This window comes from Panthera onca, chromosome X (assembly GCF_046562875.1).
Source record: "Panthera onca isolate mPanOnc1 chromosome X, mPanOnc1 haplotype 2, whole genome shotgun sequence".
NCBI classification, from domain to species: domain Eukaryota; kingdom Metazoa; phylum Chordata; class Mammalia; order Carnivora; family Felidae; genus Panthera; species Panthera onca.
Genome location: NC_138357.1, coordinates 108,871,543 through 108,893,917, shown reverse-complemented (window position 1 = coordinate 108,893,917; position 22,375 = coordinate 108,871,543). Strand labels below are relative to the sequence as shown.

Here is a 22,375-nt window from a genome sequence, read left to right as displayed (position 1 = left end):
TTTAAATACTCTATTGCTTACCCTGCTTTTATATATTAAAGAATACCGTTTGACAAATGCATGATGATTTTAAAACATATCTACTTTGGAGATTTGGTCAAAAAGTGTTGATTAAGGGGTGCCTGGGTGGCTCAGTCGGTTGAGTGTCCGACTCTTGATTTCGGCCCAGGTCATGATCTCACAGTTCATGAGATCGAGCCCCACAGCAGGCTCCACTCTATCAGCGGATATCTCTCCCCCCACCTCCAAGTTCGTTCTCTCTCTCCTTCTCAAAATAACGAAACTTTTTTTAAAAAGCACTTATTAAGAGGCTGGTTTATGTGAAGCTTTAAGCTCAAGGCTGAAAGCTGGGAGGCTCTTATCTCTTCACTCCCCACTATAACCACTGGTGGTGCTCTGAAAGAAGCTGACTCCATCCTGTAGGATACATCTGTCAGAAGTGTATCAAAATGTTTTCCTGTCTTAAATAATTTAACTCAGAATATAATAATGTAAGTATTTTGACATGAAAATGTTACATACTGTGATATATCCACTTATCTTAAAACAGACGTCTTTAACTTTGAAAGAAAGAGGTATGGTAAGACAAAACAAAATAGAAATAGGCATTAAAAGAGATGAATCACAAACTGAACTAGTTTTATTTAGAAGAGAAAACTAAAGTCCTATTAACATTATGACCATAGAATATAAAAATGTTTTACTTGAAGCGTGATTATTATTTTTTTTTTTTACTATCATCATGGTGCACGTTTAGACACATGCAGGACCTGTTCGTAAAGGACGTGTTTGCTGCTGAAATTCCTATTTTATTGGTGTATTATATATTGTCTTACAAAAAATTTGTAGATGCTAATAAGTCAGTGAAATCCAAGATGAAAGAGAGGGTCTGCACCTGAGCCTGTGTTCAGAAAATTATTCAGCAGAGCATGCTTTGGTCTCTTAGTGAAAGCTTTATCACATTTAACAAATGTGCCACAGTAAATTTATTAGTATGCTACAAAGAAATTTTCAAAATAATTAAGACTAAACTACACTTGTCAAAATAAATGAATGAAATACAATTTTGAATCATCTTTCTTCACTTATTGCTCATTTGCATAATTCAGTAACTTACACGGGAGTCTTTCAGTCATTGGTGTGAATTAGCAAGGTTCCGCTATTCCTTGTTGTACGGATGGGAATTATGCTACCACGTAATTAGCTATTCCAGACATGGACTAACGGGAAATACCAAAGGGCATAGCAAAATCTAAAGAGACAAGGCAGGGAATCTAAAGACAAGAGACAATCAAAGACACCCAACAAACTCAAGCTGGTAGACCACAGGGAATTTTGAATGAAGCCTCTTAATTTATTTTGAGAATAAGAAATCAGTAGTATGAGAGAAATCTCAACAAGATTAGCTGACTAAGCCTACTTAAAAAAAATCTCTCTATAGTGCATGGTGCGCCAGGTTAACCACTCCTGTTTGTTAGTCTGTATACAGCTCAACAAATAGCCGGCAGAGCCTTTCATGGGTATATAGTGGCTTTCCATTGAGGTTTTCACTCTTTGAAGGAGGTCGTTTATACCAATGAGATCTGTAGATGCAAATTGCTTTCTCTATATGTGAGGGGTCAGTCCTTTCACAGCCGACTTGCTCATCTCTTTTATAGAGGTTTTCTTATTTTTCTACTGCTCCTAAAGGAATGATGTTAATCACACACCCCACCATTCCCGCCCCCCCCCCCCCCGACACACAACACAACTTAGCATCCAAATCTTTTCCCTCCAGCTCTGTGAAACTTTGTGTGCTGATCTTTAGGAACAAAACAAGCTGTTGGCAGTGGTATTTACCCCTGAATTAGGAAGCTTTTTCCTTCTTTCTACCTGGAATATTATTTTTTTAGGTTTGCCTCTCTTTTTCACCTGATTCTAAGGAAATACCTTTCTCATTGCAGCAGAGTATCACTGTAACATGCTGGGGCGCGTGGGAAATCTTGAAAGCAGTGTCCTAGAGTGTGGTTTTCACTTTGGCTCCCAAATGATACAAGCTCATAGGAACTAGAGGAGCAGAGAAGTGAAGAGATCGATTGAAGGGTTAGCTGGGACAACCTAGCTTCTGATCCTGTTACTGAAGGGGAGGGAAAGATACAATGTTTGTCTTTTGCCTAGGCTTTTAAAGAATCATACAAACACTCATAGGTTTTAGCCTATAATGTTCCGGAACATTAGGAAGAAGGGGTTTCAGGCACACTGTATGAGCACTCTGTGAATATTTGTTCTTTCCTTCTTTGCTCCGGTCTTTCCATCTTGCCTCCCATCCTTCCTTCTTTCTGCTGGCATTTTTTGAGCACCAAGGGCACCGGCCTGGGCTCCTGAAAGGCAGTATATGGTAGTAGTTAGAAGCCTGTGCTCTGGAGCCAGAATGGCCCCTTCAAGTTTGGATTTTCCACTTCTTGTTAAATAAGTAACCTTGGGGTATGTGACTTACCCCTGTGCTGCCTCATATGTACAGCCTTCAGTAGAATAACACCTGCCACGTAGGGTTCAAAGTTAAACAGGATAATATCGAGACAGGGTGATATGTAAAATGCCTAGAACAGTGCCTGGTGCACGGTAAACATGCAGTAAACATCAGTTGGTTTTATTACTTCTGAGAATAACACTTGATCCAAACCACTGTTATAGTACTTAATATTACAGTTACTGTATCTGAATGGGTTTCTGCAGCATCTCATCGACCGTGTTTTGTTCCTGTTTGTATCCCCAGCATTCAGCACAACACCCGGCATGTTTTAAATGACGGACTCTTACTGAATGGTGAAAGTATGAAAAAGACGTGGTGGAGCTTAAAATTGATTTTGATAACTCCTTTTTTAGTTTCTTTACATGAAGTACGTTAGAAGAGATGAGTGTAATTCTCATCATTAGTCCTTATGAAAGAGATAGAAACACAAATAATCTGCAAATCATTTCCATTTTGTTAAACTATGTCCCTTTGGCATGTAGTCCATTAATATTAGGCAATCAGTACTAACTATTGGCTCTTTTCTAGGGAGGGTAAAAAATAGTTGTGTTTGTGTGCTGGAAGACAGCCAAAACCAAGTTCCCTTTAACAAATTTCTTCTTAACAACCAGGGTGTTGTTTTTTTTAATTTCTAAAAACGACAGGTGCCCAGATGCTACCATCAGATATCTGATTCTGTAGGTCTGGGGTGGGACCCCAGTGGCTGTGTATTTTAAAAAGCTCCATGGTGACTTCACTGCACACCCACAGGGTTGAAAATCTTGGAGTTAGTAAAACTCTTCAAACTTTCATATTGCTTCATGTCAAATATGCATTAATTTTGACTTTGATATAGAAAGGGAGATTGGGTGGCATTGAGATAACAATTTAAATAGACAGTAGAAGGGAAAATGAAGTCAAACACATGAATTATTTCCTAGATAAAGGAATCATTTATGGTACTCTATGAGCTAATACAGCCTTTGAGAATAAAGTGAAGGAAAAAAATGGGCTGGGGGAAAAGTAAGTAAGAAGAACTGTTTTCTGGTAATGAGCAAATGGAAGATGAAATAAATGCATTTCAACATAATTGGCTATAAAGAACATGTTATTTTCCCCATTAGCTTACATCATAAAAGTAGGAAAGGGCTGCTGTGGAAGGTGGGGAATCCTCGAGAAGACTGGATAGGTAATTGGGAAGACACTGAGTTAGACGCTAACCCAACCCTGGTAGTTAGGTGTCTCCACAGTTGGATTTCTGAGACCTTTCCCACCTCCTGTCATTTTCTCCTTATCTCTGGGCCTAGCCAAGTGGATCTTGGTAGATCAGCCTTCTGCAGTTTCATATTGTTGCCTGTCCCCAAAAGGTCTGGGACAGGATGGTAGTCCTGGACATGTTAGAAGGACACCTCTGGGTGCCATGGTCATATCTTGGGCTTACCTTGGATATCCAAGTAGGAGGGATAGCTTGGCTGGCTCCATTTCCCAGCACTGGGGTCTTAGAGCTAGAAAAGAGTCACTATTGGCACGTCTGGATGGTTCATTTGGTTAAGTGTCCCACTTCAGCTCAGGTCATGATCTCACGGCTCGTGGGTTCTAGCCCCGCGTCGGGCTCTGTGCTGACAGCTCATAGCCTAGAGTCTGCTTTGGATTCTGTGTCTCCCTCTCAGTCTGCCTCTTCCCCCACTCGTTCTCTCTCTCTCTCTCTCTCTCTCTCTCTCTCTCTCTCTGTCTCAAAAATAAAATAAATACTTTAAAAATTATAATAAAAACAAAAGAGTCACTGTTGGCCTCCCCATCACTCCCTTTTGCCTGGGAGGATTGAGATAGCACCCCCGTGGCACTCACAGATAAGTACCCTCACCAGTCCCTGAGCAGGCCTTGTCTCTACCGTGGCTAACTCCCCCAGCTCCTGGGTTTCCCCTGCCTACATCGCCCACATCATCCCAGTCTCTCCCTGTTGGTATTTTGTTCATACTTTAAGGCTTCCCATCCAGAGGGGATCTCTTTGTCCTCCAAACTCCTGCAGCTCTTAAGCACCGCCCCTCAGGCATTATAACTTTGAGGATGGTGCCGTGCTTGCTGTGTTACTATATGTCTGAGGGCAACTTGCACACGATAAGAGCCTTATAAATGGTATGTGAAATGAATGTCTTCCCAGATACTTCATAGTAGAAACAGAATTTGTTTTCTTATAGAATATTTTGATGTTACAGAATACTTTTCTGACTCCATCCTGTTTTCTGTTTATCATCACACCCTCCAACTGCATGAAAAAGTGTTTTCCATCCATATATACCCGTACATTCATCCAACATTTAGCCCATGCCCTCACAACACATTGACTTAATTTCCCACCTTAATTTACCTCCTTTCTGGCAATTCCTAATAGAGTTGGTCTGTGATAGGATGCACCTCCAGGACATTATATAAATTCTACCCTGGAAATTTCTTTGTTCAGTCAAACCTTTAGGTCATATAAATCAAGCTGATACTCTGCTTTATTAGTGGAATAAACTGAGAAAATCTACAAGTTTCCCCTGTCCAGGCCCACTCCTTGCCCTCCAGAACGTATATACCTGCCAAAGCAGTCGGCCGTTTTGCATGCAGGTTTTTCTAGTGATGTAGAGTTCGAGCTCTTTGATGACCTTGCTATCTTTCAGTTTCTCCTAGCACTCCAAATGAGTTGCTTGGTTTACAGGTCTTTATGATAACTCAGAATGTCTAGAGGCCATCTCCAGATAAGTGTCTGGAGGCGGGGAGTCGAGGGACCGCTGCAAGGCTTGTACACTGCTCTTCCGTGGTCTCCCCGCCGGACCCTCAGTTGAGCAGCGACGCATACTGTTGGCAGCATCCGTTTGTAAAGACAACTGTTATTAATAAGCTGGGGCCAGGAAGAAAAATAGTAAAAGCCCCTTTGGTACCTGTGTCTTGGGTATAACCTGCAAGACAGACTCTAACAGAGTAATCATTGCGCAGCGTAATTGCAGGCGACTGAACAAGTTAGAAAATCTATTCCTGGTTTGCCGCTGACTCACTTTGTGGAATGGGCAAACCATTATTACTCTTTGATTTAGTTGTCTTATTTGTTCAAAAAGAGAAAAATGATAGGTGTTTAAAAAGCACTCCGAAAATCCTCTGAAAGCAGGTCTGTAAGTGCAAAGTACTACTGTTGTTGTTGTTATTATTATTATTATTAGTGTTCCGATATGATTTAGTTTTATGCCATGTAGTTCACAGATATTTCCATTCTCACTGATGAATTGCAAAACACTTCCGTGTCACTTTTGCATCGCATTGGTAATAGTTTAGCACGTCTTTGTTTTAACCCCTGTTGAAGTATATATCCAAGATAGATACCATTAATAAAATACAATTATCAAATTAAATGTATCTATACTGCTTTCCATTGTTTTTTAAACCTCCTTAAAAACATGGTTACCAACAACTACTAAATAAGACCTTTAATTACTGCCAATCTTCTCTTGAAAGTAACAGTGCTTATCTTGAGTAGTTTGAACTGTAAGTGGTATTCAGTACACAGTGGGGTTATAATGTTATTATGAAGTATACCAAGTCAGTGATAAATATGTGTGATAAACCATATATTTGTATTAGAAACAATATTTCAATTACCAACTGAATAAAAAGGCTACAACTGCTGGTTACTTCGGGTGGGTATGTCATAAAAGTAAAATGTAGTTAAGTGTGCTTGCGATAAAACATTACGTATGCTTCCCTGTACAGTCCAGAAACCTAAATTTAATGGGCTTTTGAGTGTACAGCATTTAAATTACTAGGAGAATTAAAAGGTAGTGCTTTGCGTTCTGGCATTAAGCTTTCCAAAAACTTAAGATTTTTTTTTTTTAATATCTCAACTCATTCATCAGAGGAGACCTGTGGCTTTTATTTATATAAAATATTATAGTTCTCCCCCAGATTTTTAGTAATTTTCCAGTGGAGTAACAATGAAACAAGAAAATAATTTCTTTCGGGGCGCCTGGGTGGCTCAATTGGTTGAGTGTCCAACTTTGGCTCGGGTCATGATCTCACAGCTCGCGAGTTTGAGCCCCACGTCGGGCTCTGTGCTGACAGCTCAGACCCTGGAGCCTGCTTCCGATTCTGTGTCTCCCTCTCTGTCTGCCCCAACCCACTCGCATTCTGTCTCTGTCTCTCAAAAATAAATAAACATTAAAGAAAATAATTTCTTTAATTGCAGTAAAATCTGGGCATAAATTCACGTTAAGAATAATAATACAGGGGCACCTGGGTGGCTCAGTCGGTTAAGCGGCCGACTTCGGCTCAGGTCATGATCTCACGGTCCGTGAGTTCGAGCCCCGCGTCAGGCTCTGTGCTGACAGCTCAGAGCCTGGAGCCTGTTTCAGATTCTGTGTCTCCCTCTCTCTGACCCTCCCCTGTTCATGCTCTGTCTCTCCCTGTCTTAAAAATAAATAAAACGTTAAAAAAAAAAAAAGAATAATAATACATTTTTCTTTCTCCTTTTCTGGGAATTTGGTTCAAGAGGACATAAACTTCTTTTCTAAATCTGGGTTATTTGTTCTCTTAAAGTATTTATAAAGTCCATGTATTTTTAAGTGTTGTGTTTTAGTAACCTTACAAATAACTCTGATACTGGGGAGTGGTAATCTGTGTAAAATCAATAACACTATGGATTTCATTTCCATTTTACTATGAGGTGCAATGAAGAGTAAATTGTATGCATTTATTTCTAAGAGTGTCTTTAAGGCATGGAACCAAGGAGAAGGAAATCTAGCTGCCGTGGAGTCTTAGAAACCAACGGTCACTTAGTGGCAGACTCGGGCCACATATGACCTCTAAATGTGTTTCAATTGCCATTCAATTAACATTTTTAATTAGTTGCTAGTATTTCGAAGACTGGTCTTTCTGTATAAAAAGCCAGATTTCTGGCTGTCTTTTCAAATTTGTACTTGGCTACTCTGAGTCAGTGTTCCCGCATGGTGGCGTCGGCCGGAGCTGAGTAGCCAGTAGTTCAGAGGGAACGTGGGCTGGGGGCTCTCTGTTCGCCACAGCCCCGTCCAAGCCCACCTCACTCATTTGCTCTTATCTTGTCGCTACCGGAGGTGCTTGTTTGCTAAAAATATCTGGAGGCCTGTTCTTCCTTTTTTTTCTTTTAACGAAGAAGAAGGAAAGAAGCCATAAACTTGAGGTTTAAACAGTAAAAAAAATATCCACTCAACATCAAAAATGCAGAAAGATGAGAGTAACCTTAATAAAGTACAAGTCGAGGTGCCTGGCTGGCTCATTTGGAAGAGCGTGTGACTCTCGATCTTGGGGTTGTGATTTCGAGCCGAATGTTGGGTGTAGAGATTACTTAAATAGAACTTTTAAAAGTAACAATAAAGTACAAGTCAATTAAAAATAAAAAACTTACTAGTGCTAACCTTTTTGTAGCACTCTGATCTTCACAGCGTCCTGGGGAGTAAGATAACAATTACATATTCGTTTCACCAAAAAGAAAACTGAATATTCGTGAGGCTTGTTAATTTGTCCAAAATCACAACTGCTAAGTGTTGAAGGTGAGGTTTGTCTCAGCTTCAGTTGTTAGTCTAGAGTAGCACTGTCCAGTAGAATTGTCTGCGGTGACAGAAATGTTCTGTATATCTATGATGTTCCATGTGGTAGCCTCCAGCCACATGTGGCTATTGAACACTTGAGTGTGGCTTGTAATTGAAGAACTGAATTTTTTAAATGTTACTTAATTTTGATTAATTTGAAATAATCACATGTGCTTAGTGACTCTTTTATTGGGCAGTACAGCACCTTGGAGGTCTTATTTTCTTCATCATACAATCTCTGTAGTGATCACTCTTATTCTGTTTAGTAAAATTCATCAAAAGATTTCTGTAAGGTTTTCTCCAGTTATCCAGTGGCTGGTCTCCGTTCCATGAGGAGTTCACTGTATAGTGAATGTTTTCTGTTCAATGTATAGTATATGTTTTCTGTATCTGCAAAGATTTCCCTCCATAAAGGCTTTGATTGTACACAGTAGCTCTTTATTTTTTATTTATATTTTTTATAACAAAGTCAGGGGTCCCAGTAGACGGACCCCCTGATTCTTAGATACAGAATCTCTCAAGATTCTTAGTTCAGTGGTGCCTGGGTGGCTCAGTTGGTTAAGTGTCTGATTCTTTTTTTTTTTTTTTATGTTTATTTTTGAGAGAGAGAGAGAGAGCACATGTACAATCGGGGGAGGGGCAGAGAGAGAGGGAGACAGAGAATCGAACACAGGCTCCAGGCTCTGAGCTGTCAGCACAGAGCCCAACGGGGGCTCAAACTCACGAACCGTGAGATCATGACCTGAGTCGAAGTCAGACACTTTTAACCAACTGAGCCACCCAGGCACCCTTAGCGTCTGACTCTTGATCTCAACTCAGGTCTTGATCCTGGGGTCATGAGTTTAAGCCCCACATTGGGCTCCACACTGGACTCTGTGCTGGGTGTGAAGCCTACCCTGTAAAAAAAAAAAAAAAAAAAAGATATTGAGTCCAGACAAAGAGCATAATTCAAGGTGTGTTTAGACATCAGAAACGTGTAGGTGACCAGGACGATTTCCTTTCCTGACCTTTTTTTATGGTCTAGGATACTAGTGGCTGTTAATGAATCATGGTGGAAACCGAACATCTTCTGATGCTTAGCTGGTTTCATTTGGACCAAAGTGACTTTTAGAAGGGTGGCCATTAGCTAACCTCTCTGTCGATTAACATATATCATTAAATCTAAAATGTAATTGAATTAAGACACATCCTGGTTTCACAGGATCTTCAAACATGGGGGAGGGGATTCATCTTAGAATTGGTGAAATATGGTTTGATAATGGGCTTAATCTCTGTTTGGTCAGCCTATAACCAGGGACAGCATTGAGATACAAATGTCGACTCCTGCTTTGCCCTGTGGTTAAACTATTCACGTTGGCTATCCCCTTCCGTACTACCTTAGGTTGATTGTGACTGACTAACAGAAGACTTTCTGGTGGTTAGGAGTAGGTTTAAACCTCTTGCCCAGTAACCATTCATTCGCCATATTCATTTTCTTTAAACATCCCCTGCCGCCATGAATGCAGACGAGGCTATTTTATTATCATACATGGTACCGGAACAAGCTTAACCAATCACCTTCTAGCACTCAGGCAACTCTGCAGAACTCCTTTTTAGAATACCACATGCTGCAATTCAAATTATCGCATTAGCTATCCAAATGCACCATTTGTTTTTAAATACTGGAGTGTTTACCTGAATTTTTCCCCTTTTCATTTTACCGCCCCACTTCATCAGTACATTGTCACTGCAGTGACAGATTTATTTATATGCCTTGATATCTTCACTTTCTGTTATTTTAAAAATATATTCCTATGTCTCCATAATGGTATTCTTAAACATCTTAAAATATTAGTTGTTAGGAAGCAGGTTCACGTCTTTTTTTTTTTTTTTTTCATGATGCTCTACTGAATCTTGCCTTTATTCAGACTTTGAGATATTTCAACACTTCTAAACTCCTGCCTTAAAATTTCTGTCCCAGTCTTACTCTGGAAACTGAGCATGCCTTCTGAAATGTAACTGCCCTTGAAAGTAATTTATGAGTTGGAATGTTTAAAAACGGAACTGTTTCTTGTCCACAGTGGACTCTGGCACCTAATGGTTACCATTTCAGACCCTGCTGTGTAAAGTTCCCAAATACAATACATTCAGAGTTAACACTTAAGTAAAACTCATGCATGGGTTAGTGAATATCATTTATCACATAGTAACAAGGAGTCCTAACTGCTTTGGCAAATATATCAGTTTGAAGCATATAAAATTGCTGACATTTGACCGTTTTGACTTCCCCAAAATAGTGACTTCACACGATCTATCCTAACATTGTAGGTTTGGGTCAGTCCAAGCTTATATAAACCACTTTATCTACTTTTGCTGTTTTCTCTTATTTTTTTACTCAAATAGTACTTTTAATCCAACAACCTTCTCCTTGACACTACCCTTTTGTATTCCTCAGTTTGTAACATTTTTTCTAGTGCTCTTCTCTTTTTAGCTAATTCCCCAAATCTATTTAGCTTCAGAATTAGTAGCACAAAGAAGGCTGGTTGCGTAGCACCTCCATGATGCAGTCGGTACTTAACCATTTCAAGTGTTTGACCTGTTTGGAGATTTTCATTATCCTAAAAGGTTAGTGTCATCGAATACATTCCCTGCCCAATAAATAAGCCACCATAGTCCCCTACTTCTCAAATGAAAAAGGCAGATAGAAAAAGTGCTACCTTTTTATTCAGTACTGATAGAGGCCATGCTATGTGGTGTCTTTGTTATGACATGATTTGGCCCAAGCACCTCTGGAGAATAAAATTAACTAATAAACACCCTTTGGTATATTCACCTTTTATTCAACTGAACGTAAATTAATAAAACCCTGCAGGTTTTTTTTTAAGTTCATTTATTTATTTTGAGAGACAGCATGTGCAGGAAGGGCAGAGAGGGAGGGAGACAGAGAATTCCAAGCAGGCTGCCCACTGTCAGTTCGAGGAGCCCGATGCAGGGCTCGAACTCACAAATCCATGAGATCATGACCTGAGCCAAAATCAAGAGTCAGACACTTGGCCGACTAAGCCACCCAGGTGTGCTGATCCCTGCAGTTGTTTAAACATTTCACTGTCTTTGTCATGAAAAAGAAATAGGATACATTACATTTTGTTAGAAGCAATAGAGATATCAACCGTCACTTGGTTTGAAACTGGAAAGTGTACCGTTTATATCTCTGTCCATTTGTATATGTAATTTTTCCTATTCCAGGGGTATGTAATGACTGTTCATGTATTTAAACTCATCCATATTTTGTCCTGACGAATTGCTGTTTTTATTTGAAGAGGATTTGTCAGTAGTAGTTGGTACTGGCAAGTAAATTAAAAAAATACTTAAATCCCTTATTACTGAACTCTTCAACTCCTTACATGTGTAATGCTACTCTTCACAATAATCTGCTAAGTAAATGTTTTCCCCCATTTTACAGATGTGAAACTGAGGTCAGCTTAAGTTGTTTCCTAGGATGGTAATCTAAATCTAGTACAGACCCATAATTGAAACCAGGGGCCATTTGCCTCCAAAGACTTTGGCCCCGCCCCCCGACTCCACCCTTCTCCTATGGCATATTCCCTCGCTATTTAAAAAAGAAATCCTCAGGGCGCCTGGGTGGCTCAGTCGGTTAAGCTTCCGACTTCAGCTCAGGTCATGATCTCACATGATCATGTGCTCACAGCTCAGAGCCTGGAGCCTGCTTCGGATTCTGTGTCTCCCTCTCTCTCTGCCCCTCCCCTGCTTATGCTCTGTCTCTCTCTGTCTCAAAAATAAATAAAAACATTAAAAAAAAATTAAAAAAAAAAAAGAAATCCTCAAACGTCTATCTCACTGTGGCGCCTCTCGTACTATGTATTATTGTCCTGTATTTTATTATAAGTTTGTTTTAATTTAGTAAATATTCACTGATCCGTCCGGGAAATACGAATCAAAACTACAATGATGTATCCCGTCACACCTGTCAGAATGGCTAAAATCAACAACACAAGCAACAACAGCTGTTGGCGAGGATGCGGAGAAACGGGAACCCTCTTGCACTGTTGGTGAGAGTGCAAACTGGTGCAGCCACTGTGGAAAACAGTATGGAGGCTCCTCACAAAGTTCAGAATAGAACTACCCTACGATCCAGTAATGGCACTACTAGGTATTTACACAACGAATATAAAAACACTAATTCAAAGGGATACGTGCACCCCGATGTTTACAGTAGCATTATCTACGATAGCCAAATTACAGAAACAGCCCGAGTGTCCACTGTCAGTTGAATGGATAAAAAAGGTGCGGATGGGGCACCTGGGTGACTCCGTCGCTTAAGTGTCTGACTGGATTTCAGCTCCGGTCATGACCCCCAGGTTGGGCTCCACACTAGCATGGAGCCTTCTTGAGATTCTCTCTCTCCCTCTCCCCCTCCCCTGCTTGTGTGCATGTGCTCTCCCTCTCTTTCTCTGGAAAAAAAAAAAAAAAGATGTGGTGTGTATGTATACAGTGGAATATTAGCCGTAAAAAAGAATGAAATCTTGCCATTTGCAATGACACGAATGGAGGTAGAGAGTATAATGCTAAAGGAAATAAGTCAGTTGGAGACAGACAAACAGCATATGATTTCACTCGCATGTGGAATTTAAGAGGCAAAACAAATGAACAAAGGGGAAAAAAAGGTGGGGGCAAACCGTAAACAGACTCTGAACTATAGAGAATACACTGATAGTTACCAGACGGGAAAGGGGTGGGGGGGGGGTAGGTTAAATAGAGGATGGGGATTAAGGAGGCCACTTGTCTTTATGAGCACCAGGTTATGTATCAAGTGTTAAACTATATCATATACCTGAAACTAATATTATGCTGTATGTTAACTAGAATTTAAATAAAAATTTAAAAAAATGAAAGTGTATTTACTGATGGCCTACCCCGTATCAGGCACCTCCTGGCATATTCTACAGGAGAGAGACAAGGTAATTTCAGACAATAACCCCTACTAGGGCAATAAAAAGGGGGGTGGTTTAATGGATAGGAAGTTCTTTGCAAGGAGGTGACGTTTGAGCTGAGACCTGAATGACAAGAAGAAAGCAGCCATGGGAAAGTCTGCAGGCAGGATATTCTAGACCAAGGGCAAGGTGAAAGAGCCTGGGGCGGGAGCATCTTGCAGTAGCAAGGGGCATGTGTGGCTAGAGGACAGCGAGAGGAATATAGGTGATGCCGGAGAGTTAGGCAGGAGCTATATGGATATGCTAAGTCGGGTATGAATAGTATTCTCAGTACAGCAGGAAGCTCTTTGAGGCTTTTAAAAAGGAGGAGTGGGTGGCATAATCCTATTTATGACTTAAAAATCTCTGGCGGGGGCGCCTGGGTGGCTCAGTTGGTTAAGCGTCCGACTTCGGCTCAGGTCATGATCTCGCGGTTCGTGAGTTCAAGCCCCGCGTCAGGCTCTGTGCTGATGGCTCAGAGCCTGGACCCTGTTTCAGATTCTGTGTCTCCCTCTCTCTCTGACCCTCCCCCGTTCATGCTCTGTCTCTCTCTGTCTCGAAAATAAATAAATGTTAAAAAAATTAAAAAAAAAAATCTCTGGCGACTGTTCAGTGAGTGAGACTGAATTGTGTGTATTTCTACCACTTTTGGAAGACTCCCTGTAGTAAATGTCCAACTTCAGGAAACATCCCATGTTTTCCCTGTGGAAGTGATGCACACAGACCCAGAGAAAAATGCTGAAGCCTTGCAAATTGTATATTAACTAGGGAGAGTCTAAAGAGCACCACAATTTCAAAAGGTGATGGGGATAAGTGACCTCATTCCCCTCTCCCGTGTGGTATTTGTTGCAGGCCCTGCTCATCAGCAGCTAGAGACCTAAAGACCTAGAGTGTGACAGTGACTGCATTTGTAAAATGTTTTGCCCCATTGCCCCATACTTAGAGTAGAGCTGGAGATCAAGAATTGTGTTCATAGGGGCACCTGGGTGGTTCAGTTGGTTAAGCGTCTGGCTCACGGTTTCAGCTCAGGTCATGGTCTTGCACTTCTTGGGTTCAAGCCCCACCTCGGGCTCTGCCCTAACAGCCGGAGCCTGCTTGGGATTCTTTGTCTTCCTGTCTCTCTACGCCTTCCCCACTCACACGCTCTCTCTTAAAATAAATAAACTCTTAAAAAATACATTAAAAAAGAGAATTGTGTTTATGTACAAATTCTTGCTAGATAGTAACAATCAGTGTTGGAGAACCTTCCATGTTGGTTCCAAGTGCCCTATTGTTTGTAAGTATCACAAAAACGACCTTTTGATTTTCTTTTTTTGATACATTTGTAATAGGTCGTTGGCTTTTTAAAAAATTAAATATACCTTTTACTTAAATATTATATCTTTTATATCTTTTGAACTTTAGAGTGTGAGGGTTGAATTTTTTGGTGAGGAAATAACTGTTTGCGTTTGTTTTTAATTTAAAAAAATACTTCCGGTGGGAGAAAATATTAATTCCTTTAAAAATCTGGCTGTGTTGCTAGATCCACATTTGCTTTTCTGTGTTTTTGTGAACAACTGATCAAATTAGATTCGTCACTCTTGGCTTGTGGTGATTTGAAATTGAAATGGAATATATTAAAGCAGCCAACCACACTGATTACATTGCAAGCCTCATTTAATTTCATACATTCACACATTACAGTGAAAGGCGGCTTTTTTTAATGCATGATTGTGACTGTACCTTGAGCAACTCCAAAGGTCATCTGTAATGGGTGCATAATTTGTTAGTGTTAGATATCTGATTTATAGTAGGTGTTCCTGAGCCTGATTTGTCCTAGCAGTAAATATGGTGAGCATCAAAAGTCACATCTGTAAGAAGTTCAGCCTGTCACATTTGGTGGTATTGTCTTATTCTTCATTGGTCAGTAGACCACAGTAAATCACAGAATAGCTGTCATCCTCAAATCGAGAAAATGCTAGTGCTGCGCCCCTATTGCACAGGGGTTAAATGAGCTATTCTTCTTAAGAGGGCAGGCTGTCCCAGGTTAAGGTGATAAGAGTATTACCAGCTCAGCTAACAGCACTTGCTCACAGCTACGTGAGCCTTAGTCCCAAAACATCTGTAAGAGGACTTTTTTGGTTTCATGAGAGCAAGAACATTTGTGAGTTTGCTCCATTTTTTGTTTTTCCTCCTATCAGTGAGTTCTACCTTAATTGACTCTGTGCCTTTCAGTGCGACGGGCATCCATGGGGCGGGGGGGGGGGGGGGGGGGGGGGGGGGGCGGGCAGAGATCCAGAGCACGTTTAGGACAGCCTCTGCCCTCAAGTAGAGGACGATCAGATACAGCCATTTGTCCCACTGTGCAGTTATTAAGACATGAAATGGCTTGGATGCTGTTAGTGCCTCAGGTGCACGGCTCACTTTAGCCAGCCTCCCTTATTCCAAACTTGATCACATGGAGTGAGCCCTGGGGTCTGGGAGAAAGCTGTTAGGTGCGTTTTGAGAACTTGCCTGAAGTGTTGCCTTTTGTTTATGATAGTAGGGACTTGTTCATTTTAACTTTATGTTACTTGTAGTTTGAAGATTTGTCCAGATGTGTGGATTTGTTTTTGTGGGCTTTGATCAGCCTATTTGTTATTTTTCAGCTTTCAATTACAAAAGGTACCTAAACCATTCTTAAAAGCACTATTATTGAAATTGCTGGATGGGGGAGGGGATAAAACAAATATTTTACCCAATTCAAGTGGAAGGAGTTAATTTTTAAAGTTTTTTTTTGCACCTCACATATTTATCTTTTTGTGTTTATGAGAACATTTAAGTTTGTCTCTCTTAGTGAATTTCAGGTATCCAATACAGTGTCACCAACTATGATCACCATGCTGTGAATTAGATCCTCACGCCTTATTCATCTTGCCAGCTGCAAGTTTGAACCCTTTTACCAACCTCTTCCTATTTCCTCCACTTTTCTCCTATTAATTTGACTGTGGTTTTTTTTTGTTTGTTTGTTTTATTTTGTTTTGAAGTTTATTTTCAGAGGTGGGGAGGGAGAGGGAGGAAGAGAGAGACAGGGAGTGAGGGAGGGAGAGAGGGACAAAATCCCCAAGCAGGCTCAGCGCTGTCAGCACGGAACTGCGATTTGAGGCTCAAACTTATGAACCCATGAGAGCATGACCTGCGTCAAAATCAACAGTCAGACGTTTAACCGATTGAGCCACCCAGGCACCCCTGTTTTGTTTGGATTCCACGTATAAGTGATACCATGCAGCATTTGTCTTTCTCTCTGGCTTATTTCATTTAGCATAATGCCCTCAAGGTCCATCCTTGTCACACCTGGCAGAGTTCCTTCTTCTCTCGTGGCTGAATAATAGATACACCGCATCTTTATCCATTCATCCCTTGATGGACGCTTAGGTTGTTTCCATGTCTTGGCTATTGTGAATAATGAAAACTCTTTAAAATATAACTCACAATTTCCTAGGAAAGCAATTCCATTATTACAGAATAGAGGCGCCTGGGTGGCTCAGTTGGTTGAGCCTCTGACTCTTGATTTCAGCTCAGGTCATAATCTCACAGTTGTGAGATTGAGCCCCTGCATAGGGCTCTGCACTGAGCATGGAGCCTGCTTTGGATTCTGTCTCTCTGCCTTTTCCCTGCTTACTCTCTGTCTAAATAAGTAAACATTAAAAAAAAGGAAAGAAAGAAAGAAAGAAAATAGGCTTTATAGGCTAGTGTAAGGAAAGAACTAAAACTTGAAGGGAGATCGACACAGAACTGTGTTCCTAGTCTGCATTCTATGTAATTCTACTTCTGCTAGTATTCCTGGTCCCCTGAACCAAAGAAGTTTAGAAAGTGCTACATTCAATATACTTTGCCCTTTTGTTGTTTTAAATGTATATTGGTATATTTAAGACTCAACAGATGTCCTTCAGTAGAGAAATCTGTATGGTTTTGTTTTAAGCCAGCTCTCTCTGTGCATTTATCTGGTTACAGGAATAGTTTGAGAAATACCAGGATCGTATTTTAGCAATTCTTCATTTTCTTTTACCTCTCATGAATAAATAGCACAAATTCAAGTCCCAACAGTCTCCTGACCTACCTTACACAGTTTTTTAAATTTTTTTAATATTTATTTTTGAGGGAGAGAGAGACAGACAGAGCATGATCAGGAGAGGGGCAGAGAGAGAGGGAGACACAGAATCCAAAGCAGGCTCCGGGCCTCAGGTGTCAGCACAGAGCCCTACGTAGGGTTCAAACCCATGAACTGAGAGATCATGATCTGAGCTGAAGTTGGGTGGCCAACCGACTGAGCCACCCAGGCGCACTTAAAACCTTACACAACTTTTGTTGAACACATCTTCTGTGCTAGTCATTGTGAGAGGTAGAAAATAAGTGGTCACTGTGGCCCTGACTGAATACTGGCGGACTCAGCCTTTGACCACAAAACAGCACAAAGCCGTGTAGAAAAGTGCCTTGGGCAGCAGCAGAAGCATCCGAACAGCTCTGAAGTCCAGAGTTTTGGTTGCCTGGAAATGTTGATAAAAAGCCAACAAAGTATGGAAGTATGCACATGGGCAGAGAAAGAAGGCAAGGAGGAGAGATACATATAGTGGCCATGAAGTAGAATTAATAGTAATATTGGAATGGAGACAAGGAGGACAACTGGCAAAGAAGAGGGCAGCTTCTGGTTGGGCGGGAGCAGACAGCAACTGCACATGTGTCGTCACGTCTCCAGCCAGCTCACGGACCATAGGAATCACAGGCATCAGCATGCCATGCATAAGGCTGTCCGTTGAGATAGTTCAGTGTTTTCGTAGCACGCCATGGCCTCCTAATGCAGGGATCACAGACTCATATGGCTTTGGGGACTGTGCCAGAAAGCTACTGGAGCAGACCATGTGGAGGAAAAATCGGAGTGGTGGGGACCATTGTAGAGTGTGTGTTTTCATACAGAAAACATGGGTTCTGCTTTGCCACACACTGTGATTCTTCAAGGGGAGCCAGAAACAATGGTGTTTCTGAAATTATCTGATTTTTAAGCTTTGGCTCCAGTTTTTTGATTTTGTTTGATAAACACGGGGGATGCTGGGTGAGAATGTGTGAACTCTCTTACATTTGCCAACAGGATTAGATTGGTATAAGAAATTTGGTGGTGTCTAGTAAAGTTGTAGATGTACAAAGATGACCCATCAATTGCATCTGTCCTTAATGCTCTAGAGACCCTCACACACCATGCTCCCAGAGACTTGTAGGATGAGTATCTTGGCATTGTTTCAAACAGTCCCCCAGGTAAGCAAGCCGCAAATAGAAAAGTGCATATGACATGATCTCTATGAATTTTATCAACAACATTAGAACAACATCCATGTACTGTTCGTGCTCATACGGATCTATAGTAAAGGTATAACACACAGTTACCAAGGAGACGCATCACCTGCAGGATAGATGTTACCTACAGGAAATGGGGGTGGGGAAGCCAGGTGTACTGGGAAGGCATTGAAGATTTTAAGCAAAGAAGAGATACGACATGTCTTTTTTAAAGAGGTCACTGTGACAGTGGACAATGTATTGTAGGGGAACAAGAGGGGAAACACGGAAAGCAAGTAGGAGGTATTAAAGTGAGAGAGAGGTAGCTTGAATTCCAAACAGTGTAAGTGTACCTCTAAGCCTGGGTTTCTCATCCTCGGCACTGTGGGCATTTGGGGCTGGACGATTCTTTGATGTAAGCACTGTCCTGTGCACTGTAGTCAGCATAGCAGCATCCCTGGCCTCCACCCAAGCACCCCTCACCCCCTGAGTTGTGACAACCAAAAACGTTACCAAAAGTCTCAGTTGAGAACCATTAGTCTAAGCAGTGTATTATTGTGAGGTTCCGAGTATAAATTTCCAATCCATGTATAACAGGAGGAGGCCAGACCGAGCCTGAGTTAGTTGGGAGATTGTGTGCAGGGGGTGACATTTTAGATGGTCACCGCAAGCAGGGGGAACACATGCACACGTCCCAGACATGCTAATCTGGACTGTTTCAGGACGTAAAACCGATCTTGTCCTGAATCTTCTATTCCACTCTCGCTTATTCCCTGCTCTGGCTTCTCCTTGACTTCTGAGATTCTTGCAAGAGGGCTATTCATCCGCTCTTCACTTCCGTCATTTTAGTTCGAGCAACAGCTCTCTTGCTCACACCAGGGTCCCTGGGGACTTCCTCATTCCAAATCTGGTGGAATCTTTCCGGTCATTATGTTTCCATTGACTTCCCTCCCCAAGTTGTTTCCTACTCTTAAAATTTTATTTCCTCTTAGATAATGAAAAATGTAAGTCACACTTCATGTATAGAAATGTTAAGCTCTCCATGACTATAATCTGGAAATTCGTGCCTCTCCTGTATCATAGAATATTGCACAACCACTAAAACTCTCTTTTCCTGTGGGGCACCTGGGTGGCTCAGTCAGTTAAGCGTATGACTCTTGGTTTCAACTCAGGTCATGATCTCATGGTTGGTGAGTTCGAGCTCCACATCAGGCTCCATGCTCCAAGTGTGGAGCCTGCTTGGGATTCTCTCTCTCCCTCTCTCTCTGCCCATCCTGCACCCATACTCTCTCTCAAAATACACAAAAATAAACTTAAAAAAAGAAAAACCTCTTTTCCAGAAATGGATCATGTGTATAAGGAAACGTTACAGTGTGGATTAAGAAAACCAGGTTGCAGGGGCGCCTGGGTGGCTCAGTCGGTTAAGGGTCTGACCAGCTCAGGTCATGATCTCGTGATTGTGAGTTCAAGCCCCGTGTTGGGCTCTGTGCTGACAGCTTGGAGCCTGGAGCCTGCTTCGGATTCTGTGTCTCCTTCTCTCTCTACTCCACCCCCACTTGTGCTCTGTCTCTCTCTGTCTCTCAAAAATAAATAAATGTAAAAAAAAAAAAAAACCAGGTTGAAGATTTTTGCACCCACAGTAACACTATCAGTTTATTCTCTATAGTTCAGAGTCTGTTTGTGGTTTGCCTCCCACCTTTTTTTCCCCTTTGTTCATTTGTTTTGCCTCTTAAATTCCACATGCGAGTGAAATCATATGCTGTTTGTCTGTCTCCAACTGACTTATTTCCTTTAGCATTATACTCTCTACCTCCATTCGTGTCATTGCAAATGGCAAGATTTCATTCTTTTTTACGGCTAATATTCCACTGTATACATACACACCACATCTTTTTTTTTTTTTTTTCCAGAGAAAGAGAGGGAGAGCACATGCACACAAGCAGGGGAGGGGCAGAGGGAGAGAGAGAATCTCAAGAAGGCTCCATGCTAGTGTGGAGCCCAACCTGGGGGTCATGACCGGAGCTGAAATCCAGTCAGACACTTAAGCGACGGAGTCACCCAGGTGCCCCATCCGCACCTTTTTTATCCATTCAACTGACAGTGGACACTCGGGCTGTTTCTGTAATTTGGCTATCGTAGATAATGCTACTGTAAACATCGGGGTGCACGTATCCCTTTGAATTAGTGTTTTTATATTCGTTGTGTAAATACCTAGTAGTGCCATTACTGGATCGTAGGGTAGTTCTATTCTGAACTTTGTGAGGAGCCTCCATACTGTTTTCCACAGTGGCTGCACCAGTTTGCACTCTCACCAACAGTGCAAGAGGGTTCCCGTTTCTCCGCATCCTCGCCAACAGCTGTTGTTGCTTGTGTTGTTGATTTTAGCCATTCTGACAGGTGTGACGGGATACATCATTGTAGTTTTGATTCGTATTTCCCGGACGGATCAGTGAATATTTACTAAATTAAAACAAACTTATAATAAAATACAGGACAATAATACATAGTACGAGAGGCGCCACAGTGAGATAGACGTTTGAGGATTTCTTTTTTAAATAGCGAGGGAGTATGCCATAGGAGAAGGGTGGAGTCGGGGGTGGGGCCAAAGTCTTTGGAGCCAAATGGCCCCTGGTTTCAATTATGGGTCTGGCAGGAAGTGCACTGAAATGTTAGCAGGCATTTCCTGACAGGCAGTGTGTTAGTTTTCTAATCAGTCAGCGAGGAGGGAGGTGTACTGAAACACTGGCTTCTCCACTTTCCCTCCATTCTCTTCCCTCTGTGCGCAGTTTTCACGGATGCTCTCATCTGTACCCTTTGCACCAAGGACTCCCAAAGCTGCCTCTCCAACCCTTCCAGTCCTGTTTCAGATTGACTTAAGACTCTCGTACCTAATGATGTTTGGATATGTCCACTTAGATGTCCCAGGACCATCTCTCAAAAATCAGCCTGTGCCCACACTGAGGCTGAACCATTCCTCTTTCCCTACAAGCATTTCTTTTTGCCTTCCCTATCCTGGTCATTGGCATTTGTCCTGTCACCCAAGTCAGAGGCATCCTACCCTTGTTTGCTCCTCCCTCCACATCCAGCCCACCCCAAGAGTTTTAGCTGATTCTGCCTCTGAGCCCATCCCACAGCTCTCTCCCTCCCCTCATTTTTGCTTGCTACCCACTAGAGCAGGTGGCCCTCTAAATAGGATTCCTAGACAAATCTTACTGGTCTTTCTGCTTCTAGCCCTGTTCTGTCCAACGAGCACTTCACATGCGGCCAGTTTTACTTGAGATGTGTTGTGTCAAATACACTTCATTAATATTCTTATATTGACTACATGCTGAAATGATAATATTTTAGGTGTATTGGATTAAATGAAACATATTTTTGAAATCTTCTTGGCCCGTTTTATTTTAGTTTTTTTTTAATGTGGCTAGTCGAAAATTTTAAATATCATACCTGGCTTGCATTCTCTCTAGTGGACCATGCTGCGTCTAACTGCCTCCACCACTTTGACTTGTTCTTTTCACCTGCTGCCACAATATCTTGCTGAAAAGCAAACTCCCTGAGCTAAAAAAAAAAAAAACCATTTGAAGTCCTTTAGGATACAGTGTAAGGTTAGTTTAGCACACACTGCCTTCCCTGAAGTCATTCAGTTTCAGAAACTTTTGAAACACTGTTGTCCAAACAGAGTATCCAGCTAGGTTGAGCTGGTAGCTTGGCAGCTTTCAGCACCTAATCTAATGACTGTCATCTGTGCGGCACCCGTACCTTCAGATATTCAATAGCTGGGAGACAGTCGCTACACTGTGAATAGATTTAAGTATCAATTCTGCATTAGTGCTCAACAAAATTTTTTTTAATTTTCTTAATGTTTGTTTACTTTTGAGAGATCTAGAGACAGAGCACGAGTGGGGGAGGGGCAGAGAGAGGGAGACAGAGTCCGAAGCAGGCTCCAGGCTCTGAGCTGCCATCAGAGTCCCACATGGGGCTTGAAGTCACAAACCACAAGATCATGGCTTGAGCCGAAGTTGGACACTTAA

General features: G+C 41.6%; 1 protein-coding gene across 1 annotated transcript in view; it reads left to right on the top strand.

Moving 5' to 3' along the window:
* The window catches only part of POLA1 (DNA polymerase alpha 1, catalytic subunit), a 303,543-nt gene that overhangs the window by 246,840 nt on the left and 34,328 nt on the right, over positions 1–22,375 (top strand). The window lies entirely within an intron of this gene.